At 50.4% G+C, this 6,302-nt stretch overlaps 1 pseudogene; it reads right to left on the bottom strand.

Annotated features, from left to right (window-relative positions):
* Positions 1-3,200: 3,200 nt before the first annotated feature.
* LOC108635152 lies at positions 3,201-6,228 on the bottom strand (annotated as a pseudogene).
* Between the last annotated feature and the right edge of the window lie 74 nt (positions 6,229-6,302).

Below are 6,302 nucleotides of genomic sequence, written 5' to 3'. Positions count from 1 at the left end.
CCAAGCTCAGCTGACCCACCAGCCGACTGTAGATGCAGGACTGTCCCCACTGGAGATCGACCACACATCTGGCCCCGGTCAGCTCCCCGACCCACAGCCAGATGAGGGATAATGGGTGGCTGTTTGCAGCCACTAAGTTCTGGGTGGTTCACTGTGCAACAGTAGATAATCACACAATGGCTGTTCTCTTTTGGCCTGCTGAACATGAACTGATGTTTATTGTTGTGTCTTGGAAATCACAGAATGAGCCTGTATGTGCGATTGGGCCCAATTTTTTGACATGCTGCCGAGTTGCCAAAAACTCAGCAAATGTGACCAGGCACTCTTTATCAGAATTGGCTGAGACTTTATAAAATCGAAGGCTCATTTTGTCTTATTGCTTCAAAAAATGCTGCTACTGGGATTTCCCTGATGCTCCAGTGGCTAAGACCCCATGCGCCCAATGCAGAGGGCCTGGGTTTGACCCCTGCTCAGGGAATTAGATCCCACAGGCCACAACTAAAGATCCCACGTGCTGTGACTAAAAGATCCAGCACGATGCAGCTAAGACCCAGCATGGCCCAATAAATAAGTGTTTAGAAACTGGTGCTGGAGTCAACTTGTGGGAGAGGATGGGGTGTGGTCCCTGGGTTGCCCAGGATGCTGGGATACCAACAGATTAAAAAAAAAAAAAAAACTGAACTGTAATATTACCATTTCACAACACTTAATAAATGAATGGATCCAGGCAATAAAACTCAATGGCTGCCAGCACCACAAAAAGAGAAAAGCAAATGATCTATGCTTCCTGATGAAAAGCAGAAACAACCTACAAAATGTAGTCTCACCAAAAGAAGACTGGATCTAATCTAGCCTCTAGACCTGAAGGCCAGTTGATAGGAAGGAAAGGAAAGTTATGATCAATCTGGATAGTATATTCAACAGCAGAGACATTACTTTGCCGACTAAGGTCCGTCTAGTCAGGGCTATGGTTTTTCTTGTGGTCATGTATGGATGTGAGAGTTGGACTGTGAAGAAGGCTGAGCGCCGAAGAATTGATGCTTTTGAACTGTGGTGTTGGAGAAGACTCTTGAGAATCCCTTGGACTGCAAGGAGATCCAACCAGTCCATTCTGAAGGAGATCAACACTGGGATTTCTTTAGAAGGAATGATGCTGAAGCTGAAGCTCCAGTACTTTGGTCACCTCATGCGAAGCGTTGACTCTTTGGAAAAGACTCTGATGCTGGGAGGGATTGGGGGCAGGAGGAGAAGGGATCGACCGAGGATGAGATGGCTGGATGGCATCACGGACTCGATGGACGTGAGTCTGAGTGAACTCTGGGAGATGGTGATGGACAGAGAGGCCTGGCGTGCAGAGATTCATGGGGTCACAAAGAGTCGGACACGACTGAGCGACTGAACTGAACTGAACTGAACAGAAAGGCAATCAGTAGAAAAATCTAGGCTCCCTAGATCAGAGGGTTTTTCCAACATATCGCGAGGGAAAGTTTTGTTTTTGTTTTTAACAGACAAGGTACTTACAGATTACAAAAACCTTAAAAGATATATAAAAAATAAAATCATGCTATAGTGTTTCAGGATGAACACTTGGATGATAAAACTATGGAGAAGAGTAAGGAAGAGCGATCATAAAATCTTAAGAGCAACAGGCAGAATGGTTACTTTTTGGGTGGGGAGGGCCTATGGTTGAGGTGACAGACTGGGGGCTCTGGTGTGGCGAGCAAGGGCCACTTTGGTTTGTAATAATTTATTAGGGTGAACACATATTACTTGTTTTTGTGCAATATTTAACATTGTTAAAATTAAGGTTAAATCAATCACTTCATAGTAAGCTTATATCACAAAACATGTCACCTATTATACAACACTTGGCATTTTCTACTGTTCCTTGACAAGGTACATAGAGACATATTTTTTAAATGTGTTTTCTAGTGATTATGAAGCATTTCACAGGAAAGGCCATTCAATGTTATTTTCCATAAGCCTTTCCACGCAGCTGTGAGAGGTAACGTTTTTAATGGCTGCCTTGCAAAATCCATCCACGTGTGCTTGACCAGTGTGCCTGTTTGACTTGTTTCTGAGTGCTTGCTATGATGGAACAGACTTACAGAAACACCTGAATACATTTTTTTTTCATTTGGGCCATTTCTTTGTAGCAAGTCTTTCAAAAGTTATGTAGTCTAAGAGTTTGGACTGTTTTCTGTGTTCTGGGAACGCTGCACCACTTTTTCAAGTTGTTGCAGCTGTGATCTTACTTATTATTTATTTATTTACTGGTCGCACCGCTCGGCGATCTTCATTCGTTCCCTGACCAGGGATGGAACCCGTGGCCCCTGCAGCGGAAGCACAGCCTTAACCACCAGACAACCAGCGAATTCTGCAGTTGAAATCTTTAGAAGCCTCTTACTCTCTGCCCTAAAGCCCTCAGTGTCCCCTGGCCTGCCTATGCAGGCTCAGCTCTTAACATTTGATTCTGGTCAATCACTTCCACCTCTCCCCGGGACCAAGCGCCACCTTTCAACTCATTTCTCAGCATAGGATCGCTGCTTCCCTCATAGCCAAGTCCCAATCTTGATCATCTGCCGAGGGCCACAGCAGCTCTAACACCAGGTCCTTCCCTAAACCTCAACTCAGTATCTGAGGCTTTGCTCTCTGCCGCCAGCCCACCCAAGGACATCAACCTGGACATCAGTGCCAGTACAGGTACCAACACCAACATCAACGGAACGCACCTGCTGACTCCAGCTCAGGAGCGCCACCTGTCGGCGGGCACCACGGGCTCCAGAAGGCTTCTCATCTGCCCTACACCATCTCTCCTCCTGCCCTGGGACCCCAAGCGCTGCTCCTTGGTCTCCCTCCTGCCCCAGTCCCTGCTCCACCCAAGCCTCTGGGGCTGGTCCATCCTGAAACGTGAGCTCTAGTTCGCAGGATCTTGCAGGAATCAAAGAATTAGGAGTGACCAACAATTAAGTCAATGTTTACTGTGTTTCTAGAAGAAGAAAGAGAAAGTGAAGGTGGAAGAGAAGAAGGAAACGAGAAGGGGGAAAGGAGAGAAGGGGGAGATGCTAGGGCAGGAAGGAGGAACGGTGTTCTGTTCTTTCTGACTTCTTAAGCTTGCCTGAGTGTGGCCAAGCTGAGAACCTCGAGCCCTGGCATCTACTGGTGCCCACTTGCTGCGCCGCAATAACCTCTAGAGAGACCTATAAGGTGACCCCACCAAGCATCCCTCTCACACATTTCTTGACATCCACGTCCTCACTGCAACCCCAATACACACCGACATATCTCACGCTATGTAAACGTATCCCCTTGGTGCTGGCGCCCTGTACCCTAGGAGGAGACAGGTGAGAGAAGAAATCACGTCTCCCAGGGGGTCCCCTGACTCCTTCTCCTCCCTGGAGGACCCTCCCCTGGGCTTAGCTACCTGTGACAGCGACCAAGTGCAGCAGGCAGAGGCAGTTGGCCAGGATGATGAGTTCATGTCGTCCAGGTCGGGGCTGGACGTGAACAAGCCAGTGTACAGGTACTCCAGCACGGCCCGCATGCAGCTCTTGCTCGTGTAAGGAAATACCACCTGCGGGTGGGAAGGAATGGAGCAGGCTGCAGCAAGGTCCAGCTTTCGGGAAAGAGCAGCAGTTCTGAAGAACTCAGAAGGCTCTGGCCTGGACATTTGGTCTCCCGTAGACAGGCCATCACCCCCCTGCGGTCCCTGGACCTGCTCAGAATCCCTCCTTCCCCAAAGGCTAATCTCCCACACCAACAGCCTGCAATGAACCCATCTGCTGAGGACCTGTGAGCAGGGCTCCAACAGATTTAAAAGGACCTGGATTCACATTAGCATCCTTCTGGTCTGGAGGAAGCATGGAGTCCTTCCGGTCACCTGCACCCGGCCCCCTCTATCCTTCGGGGAGCAGTGCCAAGTGGGATGTGGATGAACAGAGCGAATACCAGCTGGTCTCTCTGGGCTGCTCGAAGCTACAGCTCTGGGCCTCTGGGATCTCTCCAGAGTGGGACCGACACAGCAACTGCTTTCTCATCAGCCGCCAGCCTCTCCAGGCTGCACTGGGAATTGGCTGGAACTTTACAGCTGCTTCTGTGGCTCGGAGAGTTCCCATCTCACACTTTGCACATCTCAACCCACTCGCGCTTCAGGGAGCAGAGACAACTCAAATCTCAAACTCTCCTCTTCACCTCCCAGAAGGACTCCCTTTCCAGTGTGTGCTAAGTCGCATAAGTCATGTCCAACTCTGCGCGACCCTATGGACTGTAGCCCGCCAGGCTCCTCTGTCCATGGGATTCTCCAGGTAAGAATACTGGAAAGGGGTGCCCTTCCCTCCTCCAAAGGATCTTCCTGACCCAGAAATCCTTCTCTGGGTTAGAGGATGCTATGCTCTACCATTCTTTGTTCAGCCTTTCATTCAAGTGTTTGCTAGCACTAACTAAGGGACCAGAGCTGAGAAGGGTACTCAGCAGAAATAAAAGACCTCATCCCCATACTCAAGGGAAACCTCAGATCAGCTGGAGAAACTTGGTGTGGACCCTTGGAACTTTAAGCAGATTCACAAAGGAGGACACTGTGAACTACAAGGCTGAGGGATGGACCAGTCAGTGTCACAGTTCAGAGAAGGGTAGAAAGGAGGTCAGACTTGAACTCTAGTCTTGATTTGGCTAGAACTCGCACTGACTCCTGATGTTAACTCTTAGGAAATTTTCTATCTTTTGACTATAAACCCCACTTGATCATGCTCAACTAAGAATTTAAACCAGGTCTATACTGAGGTCTCTTTTCCCCTATTGCAATAGTTTCTGAATAAAAATCTGTTCTTACTGCTTTAAGAAAAAAGTTTTTTCTAAACTACAGAGCTAGGATGTGACCATAATTCCCCATCTTGGTATATTGCAAAGTCCTTGGCTATAGGAGCCATCTCATAAACTTCTCTTGGGCCCATCACTTGGTGGTTTGGACAGAGTCAAGGCTGAAGGAAGTACCGTGAAGTGACAGATACCTTGGATGGAAAGGGAGTAAACCTCTCTCCCTCCCAGCCGTTTCCATCCTGGCCTCACCTCCCTGGTGGAACTCTCCACAAATGGCCCCCAAACATGGCAGCCATCCAGTCACAGCTAGAAATCAACAGGGGCTTGTGGGTGCTGATGGTGCCATCATCCAGGATGAAGGTCACATCTGTTGGGTGAGAGAAGATGCATCACGTGAAGATGGGGTGAAAGAATATGGGACAACCAACCACGGGTCGACACTGCTCCCAGATAACTGGCTTCCCTCCTGAAGCCACGTTCTGTGAGCACCACATGACCACAATCTCAGGCTGGGGGCTCTAGGTTTCAGGAGCAGAGCCACGGTATCTCCAGGACATCGGTGGCTGAGATGACTCAGAATGCTACTCAGACCAACCCAGACTCGGCAGAAGGCTCCTGGAGGGAACTCCCCTGCCTTTGGGACACCAGCTCCTAAGCCTGTTTCATACCTGAGAAGGTGCCTTTGGCCAAGCACTCCTTAACCCGGTTGGTCTGGCAGACATGGAAGGCGTTGGTGATCTCCTGGTTCATGAAGGCCTCACTGTTGAGGATGTTGGCCACCAACATGTGCAGATCAAAGACCTCAAGCAGCTCAGCGATGTGGGCGGTGGGCATGAGGTCTTGCTCATTCTCGTCCAGCTCCCCTGTGTACAGGTACTTGAGAACAGCCCAGAAGGGCCCTGGCTGGATGGAGTTGTCCATTTTTCACCACCACCATCAGCCGGGATTTGTAAGTCAGTGGTCTTCTCCGTCGTCTCTTCCTGGACGCTCACAAAAGCTCGGCTCCAGGAAGACAGCACTCGACCCGCCCAGGCAGGTACCCTGTCCATTGCCCTGTAAGATCCCATCGCTGGTGGATGCCCGGAGCCCACCAGGCCCAGAGCCCCCGCCCTCCTCCACGCTCTCACACACGTCAAAGCTGGCTGCCCGGAGCAGGAAGTTCCGGCCGTGGGGGTGGTGGTGGTGGTGATGGGGGGTGTTGATCAGGGTGACCCCGTGGTCCTCTGAGCGGCGGGGCCCCTGACCCCCAAGGGTCCCCCCAGCTCCCCTCACTCAGGTCCATGAGGAACAGGTCGTAGAACTTGGAGGAGGACATGGAGAGGTAGGTCTTGTGGGCAGAGATGCGCACCGCTCCTGAAGCACAAAGGATGACGTCTGCACACAGCCGTATGCAGGGCTTCCTGGGCAGCTCAGCTGGTAAGACTTCCCTGCAATGCAGGAGAGTCCGCTTCAATTCCTGGGTTGGAGGTTCCCCTGGAGAAGGGATA

This window comes from Capra hircus, unplaced genomic scaffold, assembly GCF_001704415.2.
Source record: "Capra hircus breed San Clemente unplaced genomic scaffold, ASM170441v1, whole genome shotgun sequence".
NCBI classification, from domain to species: Eukaryota; Metazoa; Chordata; class Mammalia; order Artiodactyla; family Bovidae; genus Capra; species Capra hircus.
Note: the sequence above shows the minus strand (reverse complement) of the source record. Positions and strands in the feature narration are given on the sequence as shown.